This window comes from Sebastes fasciatus, chromosome 23, assembly GCF_043250625.1.
Source record: "Sebastes fasciatus isolate fSebFas1 chromosome 23, fSebFas1.pri, whole genome shotgun sequence".
Lineage (NCBI taxonomy): Eukaryota > Metazoa > Chordata > Actinopteri > Perciformes > Sebastidae > Sebastes > Sebastes fasciatus.
Genome location: NC_133817.1, coordinates 18,889,741 through 18,906,220, shown reverse-complemented (window position 1 = coordinate 18,906,220; position 16,480 = coordinate 18,889,741). Strand labels below are relative to the sequence as shown.

General features: G+C 40.5%; 1 protein-coding gene across 9 annotated transcripts in view; it reads left to right on the top strand.

The window, feature by feature from the left end:
• The first annotated feature begins 5,519 nt into the window (after positions 1 to 5,519).
• The window catches only part of nrcama (neuronal cell adhesion molecule a), a 75,598-nt gene continuing 64,637 nt past the window's right edge, over positions 5,520 to 16,480 (top strand). For 5 of the 9 annotated variants that reach the window (XM_074625759.1, XM_074625757.1, XM_074625755.1 and 2 more), the window contains exon 1: positions 5,521 to 5,746. The gene's annotated coding sequence lies outside the window, so the exon portion shown is untranslated. Of the gene's footprint in view, positions 5,747 to 16,480 lie in introns of all 9 variants that reach the window. The other 4 variants (XM_074625758.1, XM_074625753.1, XM_074625751.1 and 1 more) reach the window with 1 other exon arrangement.

Below are 16,480 nucleotides of genomic sequence, written 5' to 3'. Positions count from 1 at the left end.
TAGATACCACATGGAGGAAGTCATTTGAGTGAACAGACTCTTTTTAAAGATAAAGAAAGTACAGACTTGTCGTGATGAAATTCCTCTGTCAAACACAGTGCAAAGTATTATTTAAGTCTCCGCTACAGCTGTGTGGAGAGTGAGTGTCTTTGACAAGCACAGTCAAGACAGACAAATGAGGTGAACATGAGATTAACACTCTCTGGCGATGTTCATCCCGTTGGCAATTTCCTTTAGAGTGAAAGGCCAAAGTGCCAAGGTAAAGTGATGTCTGCCAGGCTGTGTTTACATGAAGCAGTGGGGAATATATATATATAGTTCATACCACAGCACTATTAGTTGCTTGTTGTGGCAGGAGCTGTCCGTCTCTCCTCCTCCTCAAGCAGAATTGGATCGTCTGGCCTTACGGTGTTCCCTAGCAACCGTTTATAGCTCCCCTTCTGGTTTACAATCTTCCCAATGTATGTGCGCCCACGCTTGCCTAAAATTGTCCCTGATCTGGCAGAAATGTGTTACGCAATCGACCTCTTTTATTTCACATTTAAGTTTGCCATCAACATTTTCTCCTCTTGTTTTTTAAAACTCCTTCGGTTTGCGCACACACTGTTTATTAGCTTAACGACTGCCAGGATGTGCCATCTTCTTATACAAACAGCAGCGCAGCGTGCGAGAAGAAGTTTGTACAAGTCGTCTAAGCTTGTTTTTGTCACGGCTCTGTGTGCTGTAGATTCAACGGTTGTGTGACGAGAGCTGTCGCTAAACAGGTGATCATAAAGATCAAATCCTCGTCTTCTTACCTGGGTCATCTCAGGATATGTAGCTCTCCGACCAAGTTAGGAAAGCTGTTGTGTAAACGATAACAGTGTGGAAGCTGGTATCTGTCAAAGAGACATTGTCGTACCATAATACATCCTGGCCTGCACTAACTGGTTTTAGAGTCCACAGTGCCCCAGAGAGGGCTTGGCGTGGATCCTAAATATGTAAAATGATACATGCTGAGTGTTTTATCTCAAACAATATCGCTTCAGGTCATCATTTGTTTTTATAGAGCATGATGGACTTATTTTAAAAGAGAGGCAGTAGACACACAGTTTCAGAAATTAAAATAATAAAGCGCCTGAAGTGGAGTATTTCCCACTCCACAGCGGTATGTCTGTAATGTCACGCTGTAAAAAAAAAAAAAGCCCACATCTGTCCGTCGTCACGTCTCCTCATTGACAAGAAACGGCCGAACCGTTTACACAGTGGTGTGGCTCTCCGCAGACCTCTGCCAGTCGGGTTAGTGTGGGAATGCACCTGCACACACGTCTTATTTGTCCAACAGCTCCGCATGAATGTCAAACAACACCGTCCGTTCCAACCGTTTGCAACGTCTGCACAGTGTCAACGCAACTCTTCTAGGTCAACATTAAAGTTTTCTAAGTCACACCCACGGAGAACAATTAAATCATTGAGCTGGTGCATAAGTTTGTTTGGAAGGTTTCTGGGAGTCTTACGCACACATACAGACACAATTTTTATCTCATTATGTTTAGTGAGAAGAGCTCCGTTGCTAAACCTCCTCTTTTTGTCTTGGTCCCAGCCTTCCCCGAGGACTTGTCACCATTACTAGTAGCAACGGTACTCGACTCAGTCGTGAATGCTAATGCCCCTCGGCCTGGATGAGTGTTACATGCATTTATCATGTAATGAAACTGTACATGTAAACCCATTTTTTTCCCCCACACTGTGCTGGTGAGCTGAGCATGCCTTACGGTGAGCTATATGTGGCAGTAAAAAACCCAGCTCACTGGTTTTTCATTAAAAATAATGATGAAAAGATGCTGCTCAAACAGAGGTCAAGTATATTCTTTTTACCACTCATTTGACTGGTAGACAAAGAGAGTGAGAGAGTGGACATTACTGGTGTTGATGACAGTGTCTTGATGTGTGTGAGACATGCTTGGTCTGTCCCACATTGGAATTGAGTGATATGTTAGGGGGTGAGGTGTGTGTTCACACACTGCTGCCATGTGAGTTCTGCAGCTCATAATGGGATGCGGATTGGTGGGCCGGTAATGATAATGTAATGTGCAGCGGGGTGTTTGACACCAGACACCACCATGTCTGTGTCTGCATGAGACACCTGTGTCTTGTATCTGACATGGGAAACATCCATAACCAGCACTTTATATCCATTTTATCCACATTAAAGAGGACCTATTATGCTTTTGTGCTTTTTTCCATTTCCTTTAGTGCAGGGGTCTCAAACTCGCGGCCCGCGGGCCAATTGCGGCCCGCAAGACGATATTTTGTGGCCCCCACCTTGATATGAAAGTTTAATGTTAGTGCGGCCCGCAAATTTTTAAAAAAAAAAATTTTTTATAAAGTTTTTTTTTTGGGGGGCATTTTTTCATTTTTATTGACAGGACAGTGGATAGAGTCTTGGAAAGGGGGGAGAGAGAGAGTGCATGCGGAAAGGGCCACAGGCCGGATTCGAACCCGGGCCGCCGCGGTCACGACTAAGTCTTGTTACATGGGCGCCCGCTCTACCAACTGAGCTAACCAGGCGCCCTCAACCCGCGAGTTTTATGTGAATGGCAGTTTGCCGTGGAAGGTCCCTTTGTTGCGCGAGCCCGAGCTGAACGAACCTACCAATCACAGCGGGGTATATGGCTCCCGGGGACGGGCAATCGGCCGGGCTTGATGCAAGCAGAGAAACATTTCACAACAACTGTGGCGGCGCCCGTGTAACATCGCATAAGCTTGATTAAAGCTTGATTTATACTTCTGCGTTGAATCGACGCCGTAGCCTGACGTGCACCTCTCCAGAAATGTAACTACACGTCGCGGCGACGCAGACCGCAACAGCTGTGATTGGTCCAGTCTCTCAGCGATGCTGAGCGGCCAGGACCAAGTTCTACTTCTCTCTGCCTCCATCTTTTCAATGTTTGTTCACACAAATCGACTCAGATATATTTTCTCTTTTCGGCGTTGCAGTAATGTAAAAGTTCTGTGGTTCAACAGTTATGAGCTCCAACTCCGCTCAGTTTCTGTTTGTAGTACAAGAAGAAGAGGAAACTCATAGAGACGCCGCCGCCAACTAGCGGTTTGGTGGTGTAATTGCAGAGCAACACAAACACAGCAGGCACAACTTTATTGTGGAGTGACACCAAGTGGAATGAATATATATCTTGTCACACAGCCCCAATCATGTCTTTTTCAAAGCCTGCAGTGAAGAGAAAGGTTGGTGACGAGCACAGACAATTTCAGGAAAAGTGGGAGACGCAATAGAGGCCATGTTCAGAAGAACCCATTCAAGTTAAAGAACTGTTAATAATGACGTTTGAGAAGATTGTTTTTTTTTTAACAAAGCTTTTTTTGTGGAATACCTGATGTGGCCCAGCCTCACCCAGACTCTGCCTCCAGCGGCCCCCAGGTAAATTGAGTTTGAGACCACTGCTTTAGTGTGTCATAGAGTTTTCTTTGCATGTAAAAAGTCTGCAAAGTTACAAAATCCAAGCCAAAGGGAGTTACTCTCCCCCACAGAAACCTGAATCCTGAACTGTCTGAAACGCCTTGCTTGAAGTCCCGCCTTTATTTCCTTAATGTGGTGATGTCACCAAGTAACACTTTTGCATAATATCTACCAAGCGGCTAGTTAGAGCGGAGCTGGAGCGGAGTCTGAAGAGTTTCCCCGAAATACGAGTATGCACCTGAAAATAAGCATAATGGGTCCTCTTTAAACTTTCTCATGTGCATCATTTCGACTGCCCTGTTCAAACTTCCCAAACTCCAGTTATTTTTGGGGCATTTTAATACTTTATTGTCAGTAGAGAGATGACAGGAAATGGGGAACAACACGGAACAAGGGTCCCTGCTTGGGCCTGAACCGAGGCCCCCAACCCTAAAGCCACCAGGGTGTCTTAGAAAAGTGGATAATTAAAGGTCCAGTGTGTAGGATTTCAGGGATCTATTAGCAGAAATGGAATATAATATTCATAACTATGTTTTCATTAATGTATAATCACAGAAAATTAAGAATTGTTGTGTTGTCGTTATCTTAGAATGAGTCCTTCATATCTACATAGGGAGAGGGTCCTCTTCACGGAGTTCGCCATGTTTCTACAGTAGCCCAGAACGGACAAACCAAACACGGGCTCTCGCGAGAGCCTTTTGCGTTTTACATTACCTGAAGGCCACCGTAGTTCTCCGACACTAATGTGAGCCGCACAGTGCAAAACCGTGGTACCGCCAGCCGCCGTCTGACTTCCGTTGCTCTTAAAGTAGTGTTATTGTGGTAAGGATGGCCTCTGAGCGAGGCAAACGGCGTTACCACAGTTTTGCACTCGGCGGCTCACGTTACCACAGTCTTGGAAAGGGAGGAGTGAGCGGAGGGGTACTCAGTTGGTTGTAATCTGCAACCACACCATTTATAGATGTCGCCAAATCCTACACACTGTCCCTTTTAAAGTACTATTGTTATACTATATTGCACACTTACCTCAATTAAGTATTTCCCACATGTATAATAGTCCATCAAAATACCAGAAGAGCCAGTGATTAAATTGCTAAATTATGACATTCTAAAATCTGGCAATCCAATTATAAATATTAAGTGTAAAATTATCCTTGCAAATTAGAAAAAAAAAACCTCAGGAGTAAAAACCTGTTAAAACACATGTTATATAAGAATATAGGCCTACTACTAACAAAAACAGACATACAAGGCTACATGTGACTTTATTTCAGGAATATAGAGAGCTTTCATTAGATACAGAAATAGAACTCTGAAGGGTTATTGTTTATTTCACACATATCTGTCTGCAGGTTCCCCTTGCTGCCGCTCATTAAAACGGGGTCGCTGTAGTTGCCATTTTTTTCTTTCTTTCTGCACCGGATTGGCACCGATTGACAGAGAGTAGAGGGAAAGGAAAGACGTCTCACTCTGATATATTCTCCATCTACCAAAATAACGTATTAAATGCAGTCTTGCATGTTATATATACTGTATGTATGTATGTATGTATATATATATGTGTATATATATGTGTAAATATATATGTATGTGTATATATATGTACGTATATATATATATATATATATATATATATATGTACGTATATGTATATATGTGTGTATATATATATATATATATATATATATAATAATTTAGGTATACTGCGGGATTGCCTTGAGCTATAGAAATATATATATATATATATATATATATATATGTATATGTTTATTTATTATGTAGTTACTGTGTAAGTATACAGAAATGTGGTGCATTGAACATCCTTGCAAGAAGTCTAGCTGCCACCATATATGAGTAACTTAATGCAGTCCCTCTTTGATTAATTCTAGAAATAAAACAAAACTTGAAAAATAAAAAAGTTTGTATGCCTGAATATGCTTTGAAGCTGGGAATAAATAACGCCCATTTATGTGGAATCGCTCTGTAAAGCAAGTGGGCCAGGTTTTCGCTCATGAGTGCGTCCTCTTCTCTAAAGACGATCTTTGTCGCTGCTGGTTAGTGACTGCTGCTGCTGGTGGTGGTGAGGAGGAGGAGGAGAGCGGAGGATCCGTGTGGACCACAGCTTTGCTGCTGCAGCGGCTGAGAGGGGGACGGACACACACACACACTCACACTCACACAGACACACACACACCGGCCGGGCTCAGTCCCTCATCATCATTTTCTACAGCATCAACCAACACACTGACTGTGCGGAGGGAGGAAACAGGAGCTGGGTTGCTGCAGACGGTGAGTTTCAACATGCATCTCTATTTTTTCCCTATCTTTTTTTTTTTTTTGAAAGATGGAAATTGCATTTTTTTTTTTCCTGGTGTTGTTTCCAGTATATGCTTGAGAATAATGGTGCAGTGGTTGTGTGATTTTGATATGCACCAGCATCCCAGTGATGGTGATGGTGCTGCTGCTGCTTGACGAGGATGACCAGGTGCAAATAATATGGACGCCGATTGTCGTGTTTTTTCCTTCTCTGGATTCTGCTGAGCATCAAAGGCAGACAGCATTGCAGCCTCACTGCACTGCATGCACTGCATCTTGAACAGCAACCATGAAGGAGGAGAAAGCAATGTGTTGATCTGCTGTTGCATTGTATTGGTGGTTGCAGCAGCAGCAGGGTTTGGGTTGGTGCTTGTTGTCGCTGCCGCCGGCCGGTGCAGGCAGGCCCGCAGGCTGCTGAGAGGATTATTAGATGTCTGCCAGTGATGCTGCCAGATGTAGCTCAGCTCCTCTAAGCTGTCAATCCAAGTGCTTTCACTTCAAAGCAGCATTAAGGCTGTTGTTTGCAGATGTTTAATGTATAGATATGAATAGTCAGCAGGTGTCTATTGATGATCAGTATAAGGGGGGTGGTGGGGGCCTGCTATTCTTCTATTATTGATCTAATCGATTCTCCCATAAAAATAAATTACAGGGTTCTATGAAAATATTTTTCTAATCGAGGGGAAAATATATTCCATATGTGTCCAAATGCATAATAAAGGACCATTCAAGATTTACTCTGCAGTTGGAGTTGACATTGGATTACAGTCAATCAGAGGAAGATGATTCAGCTTTTGGACTTCACCATTCTTAGTCTGATCATAAGCATGTGCAGTCAGTATTGGTGCTGGAAGGATTATTCAATTAATCGATTAATAATTTCAGGCAATTTTCAGGCAAAATGGCCAAACAATCTCTGGTTTTAGCTGCTTAAAAACCAGCCTTATATGATGAACAGTTAGACTATTTTATACTTAAAATTATGAATTGATTAGGATCAGCCCATGTCACGATAGAAGCTGTATCCATGCTGATATGAATGTGATATATATGTAATATGTGGCCCTTATTGCTGCATATGATTCTGTACTATAGGCCTATATTGTTTCCACATTGTGATTTAAAGAAACAAAGTGATAGATGGATGCAGAGTTGTCCTATAGCTCAGTGGTTTAACTCCCATTGGGACCACATGTCATTGTGTTACTAAGGAACATGTGTTTGTTTGATTGGATACATGTAGGCCTAACAGATGCTTGGTTATATATTGTGTGTGTCACGCCTGACTACAAACCAATCTATGAGTAGGAAGATTGATAGTGATGGCAGTAAGAATCCCACTATCTTTGACTATGTGGAAGTGAAAGTGTGAGTTATTTCATGCAGTATTAATAGTTGCAGTCAGCATCTGCTGTTGTTGTAACACCATGTGATACAATATGACATGTTTACTTCGACCCTCAACCATACATGAGGCATATAGGTCCCTATATATTATTAAGCGTTTGCTCATCTTGTATAGGTAAAGCTTTCTGGGCTATATAGGAAGAGCTGAGACAAGAGAGGAGTCATGTCATATACTCTCACTGATTTCTATGTCTCTAAAAAAGGTTCAACCTTTGCATGAGGCTCTCTGCAGTTTGTTATGACCTTTTTATTTGTGAATCATAAAGTGACATTAACAGAAAATGAAGCTAGATTTGACACTAATGGGCCTTTTTTCACAGAAGACATTGTGATATAATGTCACAGAGGGAATAGCCCCGGTGTAAACAATCACATTAAATGATGGCCATGAATAGAGCGGAGCCATCATTAATGTTATTGGTGTGCTTCCCCCACTATAACCAGTCAAAATGTATGCTGTGAATGTTATCCCATACCTCAAATTAATCAAGTACATCTTATTTTGAAAATGAAAATTGGACTGCTGTGGCATGTTATGGCATGGCAGGTATTTTGTGTGTTGGCACCACAACCGGCGTTGGCGATCTTTTCTCCCACCGCCAAGACACATCACTAGACATGACCTCCGTCTCCTGTGACAACTCCCCAGACTTGCCGGTGCAGAGCCAGCACTGAGCCATTACTCACGGCAGATGCAGTGTCATCGTCACTCTCCTGCTCTCCCGGTTATCCACGGCCCATTAGACAGCAGTCAGGTGACGGAGCTTATGGCGGGCTCTCATTCTCATTCCATCGCCTTAAGTGATGACACTATTTTCAGACACGGGAGATGCATAATATTGTCTTTCAGGCTGTTTGGAGATTACAGGGTGGAGGTCATGACTTTCTGTCATTTCACTTAGGTGAGACTGAAACGGCAGATTTTTCAAACCAGAAAAAAAACGTACAAAAATCTGTACATCTATTTATAGGAAAAACTCTATTCTTTCATTTAATAAGATTCATTATCTTTAAAGATGACATTTTCATTGAGTAATTTCTCAAAAATGTCTAAAAATAATTTCTATAAAAACATGGAAGGAAGCCTCATGTGTAGCCTATATATTGTGATTCTGATACATTGGCATGCTATTATCAATTATTTTTCCCATTATTTTCTTGATTAATCATTAATTTATGGTTTGATCTGTAAAATTAAAAAAAAGGTGAAAACTGCTCGTTATGATTTTAGAGCTGCAACAATTAATCGATTAGTCGTCAACTATTAAATTAATCACCAACTATTTTGATGATTGATTAATCATTTTGAGTATTTTTTTAAGAGTTAAGAGTTGTGGACTAAAAAAACAAGACATTTGAGGACGTCATCTTGGGCTTTGGGAAACACCGATTGACATTTTCAACTTTTTATAGAGCAAAGAACTAATCAATGAATCAAGAAAATAATCGTCAGATTAATCGACAATGAAAATAATCGTTAGTTGCAGCCCTACTCAATTTCCTTATGCCCATGTTGATGCCTTAAAATTGCTTGTTTTTTTTCAACAAACAGTTGAAAATCCAAAGATATTCAGTTTATAATTATATAAAGCAGAGAAAAATTGCAAATGCTCACGTTTGAGTGTTTCTGCTATATAAAAAAAAAAAAATGAAATAAGCAATTAATCGGGTATCAAAGTAGTTCTGTTGAATGACTAATCGGTTAATTGTATCAGCTCTACTATCCATAATAATTTTTTTAATGAATCATTTACTCTATGAAATTGGGCTGGGCGATATGGCAAACATCTTCTATCCCTGTGATTGGCCAAAGTCTCCCGTCACGGACTAGAGTTTCTAAATCCTGAAAACAGAGCCATGAGGAGGTGCAGAAGTCTAGTTATCTCTCAGAACACTTGAATTACAATATGCTGAAAGGTTATATATGGAATTTTTGCCCAATGATGCCAAAAATATACTGCCTACTGCAGCTTTAACATAGGCACACTATACGGGAAATCAAAATTCAAAAAATGCATATTGGCATCACTACAGCTCATATGAGTGGGATTTTGGCTTGTAGCCCACGCAGTCCCTGATATATATACTGAGAAAATAATGTGAGAAAATTTGCACATCTGCATTTTCCAGCTGCATAATGTTGCTTTATGTTTTGTTGTGTATTTGTTACACTGCTGGAGTTATGGTTTTGATTCTCCGTCCCTGCTCTGCCTCAGGCACGGCTGCAACTAGGAAACAATGCTTCTTCTTATTTTTAATTCATCCCTAGAGGTTGAACTCACTCCCTAGTCCATACATAAACAACCGCCACTGAAGTATGCAGGTGCACGGTGTTAATGAAGTCATCCTGTATAGATTTAGAAACCCCTGGCTCACGTATATGAGACTCAGACCGAGCTGCAGCCAAATGAATACAATTAGCATCATAGATAGTCTTGTATGTGCTTTGGGTTAATAGCATCAGCACCCTGCGGCGATGATGGTGGGCTGGGGTGGGAGGTACATAAACACCCCCACAGCCTTGGCTCACAGCTGGACATGTTTGGGTGGCTGTTTCCATTAAGGGACCAGGACATGTTAAATTAGCATGACTGGCTGAAGATTGATGAATTGGAAAATGGGGTAAAGTTAAAGGCGGGTGGGTCTGGAGTGGTTGAGTGGGACACTCTGCTGCTGCTGGTGGATGTCTCAGAGAGCAGATGCTGTTGTTCTCGCTGCCTTCCATAAAAAGACAGATGGTTTGTTGTTGTGGTTTTTTTTTTGTTTGGAAGATGATGTTATATTGCTTGGAGATGGGAGAGACCCAGTTTTTGCACAATTAAGGACCGGAATGAGGAGCACATTACAACTGTGTTTGATTTCTGCATGAGGGTTTTAATGTCTGGTATATTATAACAATGTGATTTGTACTGTAAACACTAAACTAAAGCTGACACAATTAGTTGATTAGCAATTAGTCAGTGCTGATAACTGAGATAGTTTCAGGCACTTTTCAATCAAAAACTCCAATATGAGGATTTGCTGCTTTTCTCTGTTTCGTATCATTGTAAACTGAGTATCTTTGGGTTTCGGAGCCTTGGTCAGACAAATATTATAATATTATAATTATAATATGTATTTAAATGTCACCCCGGGCTCTAGGAAAGTGTGATGTCCATGTATCACAATTTTCTGACATTTTATAGATAATCATATGGACAAAATGACTGATCGAGAAAATAATCAGCACATTAATTGATAATGAAAATAAACACCTTACACAGTATCTCTGTATAAGAGTATATACAGATTATTTTATTATATGTTTTAAGTCATCCCTTGAGGTTTATAAACCAGGAGGAGAGAGGAGAGGAGAGGAGAGAAAGGAAAGGAAAGGAAAGGAAAGGAAAGGAAAGGAAAGGAGAGGAGAGGGGAGAAAGAGAGGAGGAAAGGAGAGAAAAGGAATGGAAAGGAAAGGAAATTAAATACAAGGGAAGGAGAGGAGAGAAGAGAAGAGAAGAGAAGAGAAGAGAAGAGAAGAGAAGAGAAAAGGAAAGGAAGGAAGGAAGGGAATGGAAAGGAGAGGGGTGCAGACAAGAGGAGAGGAGGGAAAGTGGAGAGATGAGAGGACAGGACAAGAGGAGAGAAAAGGAAAGGAAAGGAAAGGAGAGGAGGGACTAGAGGAGATGAGAGAAACAGCTTTAAGCTTTAACAGCTATAACAGCTTTAAGTGAAATTATAGAGAAAAAAGTAATAAATATAGGCCTCGCCTGTATCCCGATAGAAACAATATTACATTTTTATATAGTTTTGACAGTATATATGGTTACATTGCCCAGGCCTATAGCACAGTATGGGGAACAGAGTTAGAAAAGCATGTGTGGAATGACTAAGGAAGAGGAAAGTAGAGCTGCAGTGAAGAGAAGCCGAGTAAAGAAGAGGAGTGGAGAGGAGAGGAGAGGAGAGGAGCGATGTGCTGCTGCGATCACCAGCTGTGTGCCCGACCGCATCTGAAGTAGAGCAAGAGACTGGAGATTAATAAAAGGAGACATAGCATGCCACTCCTCTACTGTACACACACACACATACACACACATACACACACACACACACACACACACACAGTCATTCTCACATGATAAATAAGCTTAAAAAGGTCTATAATTCCTACATACATGTTGTTTTTAGTGTCCGATGAGGCCCTTTTGAATCGACTGTATATCAGTAGGTGTGAGTCTGCTGCATGAGTTGTTTTGTGTGGATCAGGTGGGCAACAGATGGGAGAGTGGGTGAGAGCAGAGGAGTTGCCAGACTGGTAGTAGCTGTCACTGTAAAAAAAAAAACAGCAATATCCGTCTGAACGGCAGATTTAATTTTACACACTGAGCCATATGCAGGCAAAGATGATTTGTTTTCAACACGGCAGACGATCCCAATCATGTTAAATCCACTCGTAGCTGAGGAAAATGACACAATATGTAAAGTTATATCAAAAGGAATATGGTATATAGAGCTATTTTTAAGGGAAACAAAGGAGGAATGCTGAAATCCCAGTGGTGGGAGCTTAATTCATTGTACACTATAGGCTTAAAAATAATATTATACCCCCCATCCACCACAATCTTTGTCACAGCTCTAAAATGATTAGCGAGGATTTGGGTCAAAAAGGAAGAAGCCATTAAAGAGCTCCTCTTTATCACACCAATTGGTTCGAGGCATGAAGCGTCACGTGACGGGCGTGAGCCAACCAGCCCTAACGATGATTATTAGAGATGTTTTTACAGGCCCATAATTGAATCTGTCAGCTATGGATGATGTTTTTTAGGACTTTATATGGGAGGATAGAATTTTCCTTTTCTCACAGGTAGACATCTTTTACCCCCAGCCATGAGGAGAGATTAGTCTGATGGGGAATTTATCTCAGAGCCTTTACACATGAGTTGTAGAGTGTGAAATTATGTATTGCTTTTTAAGGCATTTCATCGGCCCGAAGCAGACCCCTAATGCTCCCTGATATGGCGAGACTGGTGTCATTTTCCTACACCTTAGGGTGCATTTGTAGAATATTCTGGTGTATCCATAAATGTCTCCCCTAGTATTTAGTAAAAGTTGCTCTCAGCAGCATTTGTGAGTCTTCTAGTGGCATTTTTACTGTAGGGGGGACTCCTAGTAGTAAGACTTCAGAGGACACTTTATAGTGAGCATCTGCTAATCGTCAGTTTGCGTATGGTGTGGGAAACGGTTCAATGGAGCTCCGTATGTGTCCTCAATCTTATTCGTCTGACCCCAGAAAAAAGGCCTTTTCTGAAGCCTTCTTTCAATAAGCGCCCTCTGGTCGTCCTGAAAGAATGCCTTTGTAGAAAATAAAAGAGATAAACTGTCCAGCGAGCAGATGATGAGGAAGGAGAACAGAAGCAGGTCTCAGTGTGGAAAACACATCTATCAACTTGAAGATGTGTCTGCTAACTGATAAACCAATTAAAAGGCAGACAGATCCTCGTCTTTATGGGCCTTGAAGAGAGAAAGAGAGAAACGTGTAACATCTGTCTTCTTACACATGCTTTGTTTACTCCAACTTTTAATTTTATTTAAACTGTATAGCCCCAGATGTCCACACTGTGTGGTGCAGGGTCAATGGAAACCCCCATGTGACTCCACGTGTATACAGTGCTGCTCAACGGAATTATGAAGACATTTTCAATAGGGGTGTCAGAAAATATCGATACACTTGAGTATTGCGATATCATGTTGTGTGGTACTGTATCATTTCTCAAAAACACTATTGATTTTTAATTAATGCAAAGATTTGTCAGACGTTTTGACTGTTGTCAGGCTATTAAATAGGCGTTATCAGTCGCTATAAGCCCCATAGATGTGGGTCAGTAGGGGCCTACTATACCCACTAGTAGGCTCTATCATCTATTCAAATAGTAGATCACCGAAAAAAGGTATAATAGAATACAACAGCAACCTTTAGCAACCGTATAATTATGCAAAACACAAGACTTTCACCCAGGAGACCAGAGTTTGCGTCCCGTGTGAAACCAACAATGTGTAGTTGTCTTTGTGTTAGTAGTTATTTTAAAGTTTGTTTTTTTTTGCCTAAACCTAAAGAAGTTGTAGTTTTGTTGCCTAAACCTGAAGAAGCCTTTTTGTTTGTGTTCAGAAAGTGACTTTTCATTCAGTTTTTCAACATGTTAGAATGTGTTGCTGTTAAGTTTCACTTTCACAACATAGTAGGCCCCTTATGACCCACATCTATGGTGCTTATAGCAACTGATAACGTCTATTTAATGGCCTGATAACAGTTAAATCGGGTGGATTTGTGGCAGACAGTGGTTCATTTTGTGTTGTGTTTAAACCCCTCCACCACTAGATACTAGTGTTGTAATCCATTTTCATCCGATTTTATGCATACGATGGTGTTCTTTATACTATAACAGATTTCCTAAAATTAGATTTAAAAAATCTAATATATCGCCTTGCTTACAGTATCACAATATATATTTTGAATTGTAACCCCTGTATCATGACACGTATCGTATCGCCAGATTCTTTCCAATACACACCCCTAATTTTCAATGGGTTATGTAAAGAGATGAAATGTACTGTGGCTAAATTCTTGTATTTTTCTTCTCTATATATAGTAAAGAAGATCTTTCCTGTAAGGAGACAAACTAACAGTACATAGGATTTTGACAGCCAGAGTTCCTGAATATACTGTAAAATGACAGCAAGCAGACGTTTCGGTTCATTGATTTAAAAGCCAGTTTGATGATTCAGTTGTAAACAACCCATAAACCCAATTTAATGTCCTCTCAGCGCGAGTTTCCTGTCAACAGACCATGATGCAGTCCATGACTTACTGTAAGAATAAGTCATTTCCTGTTTGTTCTTGCTCAGCATCATTTGATGCCTCTGGACATCGGCCCATAAAAGTCAATGGCGTTTCACATCAGTGATAATGCCCCACCCTGTCACTCTAGCCACTCTGTCCTCTCTGTCTCTCTCTCTTTCACCCCTAAAACCGCTGAGCTGGCTGTTTTTTTTGGGCCGCCAGATACTCTGCATTGTCCCGTCGGAGCCAGGCTGCTTTACTCACCTTGCCTTTTTTGCACCCCCCCTTCCCCCGGCTGCTGTTGTAGCACTTTAGCTTATTACAGTTGGACGTGAGATATGAGACAACCCGCACTTCGTTTGAAGATGTAGATATCGGCTCGAAATGAAACAAACTTTCAGTGATTTTCTCTCTGAAACTCTGGCTGGTGCTGATCAAAAGAGAGGATCAGATTGATCTCCATGATGTCTGTTCTGTGGGGAGGAGATAACCCTGATGTCCCCGCTCAGACTGCCAGGATAAACCGTGATGATATCACACAGCTAGATTTAAATCACTGAACAAAAGGGAGGGTGTATACAGAGATTTAGTAGGGCCTTAGAGGATTTTACCTGCCTATCCTTTAGAAATGATTCTAATTGTTAACTAGGGCTGTCAAAGTTAACGCGATAATAACACGTTAACTCAAATTTGTTTTAACACCACTAATTTCTTTAACACATTAATGCAACTTGTGATTTTTTAGGTTGTAGTGGGCTCAGTTTTTAAGCTATAGTGAAGATATGTGAAACTAGAAAACCTAAGGAATCCATTGGTACCATGTCATACTAGCTTGTCACGAAGGAGGTTAAATAACACTCCAAACTTACACAAAATTTTGTTGAGGAGAAAGTGGTATGGCTATTTTCAAAGGGGTCCCTTGACCTCTGACCTCAAGATAGGTGAATGAAAATGGTTTCTATGGGTACCCACGAGTCTCCCCTTTACATACATGCATTTTCTGATAATCACATGCAGTTTTGGTCAAGTTATAGTCAAGTCAGCACACTGACACTGACAGCTGTTGTTGCCTGTTGGGCTGCAGTTTGCAACGATATGATTTGAGCATATTTGTCATTGTTTGTGTTGTTAATTGATTTCCTATAATAAATATATACATACATACATTTGCATGAAGCGAGCATATTTGCCCACTCCCATGTTGATTATTGTATTAAATACTTGACAAATCTCCCTTTTAAGGTCCATTTTGAACATGATAGAATGTGACTGTTTGATTAATTTGCAATTAATTGGGATTAACTATGGACAATCATGTGATTAATTGTGATTAAATATTTTTAATCGATTGACAGCCCTATTGTTTAACAGGTTTTTGCTTTTAATTATTTTAGTTGTTACTGTAAAAGCTTTTTTGGCACAAATGCTAAAAGAAACTAACACTACACCTGATCATGAATCAGCTCAAAACAGGCAAACTTTTGAAAAAAAAATGTTGTCCCATTTATCCCAAAGATGAGGATGTACAGTATATGCTGTGTATCTTACACAGCATATACTGTACGTCCTCATCTTTTTATACAACATTCTCTGTGTTAATAATAACTACTATCTTCTGGTCACCATCTATCACCAGGAAGCATGGAACATAATTTTTCAATTTGTAATGCCAAATTAACCGTCTCTCTTACAAAAGACATTCTGCTTAACCTCTCTTTTAATAATAGAACTGTTTCCTCACAGCTTCTCGTGCTCGTACAGATAATTAACTGTTTTAATGACTTGGCTGGGAGCCAGTAGCTGGAGTTTTGGCAGGATAGCCAAATGTTTTACTGAATGATGAATGTCTGGGATGTCTTGTATCCCCATCTGTGGAAGGGCATGGCAAGGGAGGAAAGTGCCTGTAGCCTATGTGTGACACGTTGTGCTCATTATAACGTCATAAATAGTTTTGTTTTTATCTTTACACCTACATTAATTGATTTATTGGCCACTTGGGCACAGGGCAGCGAGCTGTAAACACAACACTGACATATTAGCACCTTTGTAAAGTTAATATGGGGAACAACTTGGGAGTAGCAACAGTAGCTAAATGAAGCATTAGTATTTATGTGTTGTGTTCCCACCAGCCACCTGACAAATAATCTGATATTCACTCTCTAATATAATAAATCATAATATATAAATAATACCATACATAATCCTAATTAGGGCTGTCAAAGTAAATGCAGTAATAACGCATTAATGCAAATATGTTATAACACCACTAATTTCTTTAACTTGCGATTTTGTTTATAGTGGGATAAGATATAGTGGCATCATATGAAACTAGAAAAAACCTAATGAATCCACTGGTACCGACCATGTCATACTAGCTTGTCACGAAGGAGGTTAAATAACAATGCAAACTTACGCAAAATTTTGGCGAGGAAAAACTGGCTTGTCCATTTTCAAAGGGGTCCCTTGACCTCTGACCTCAAGCT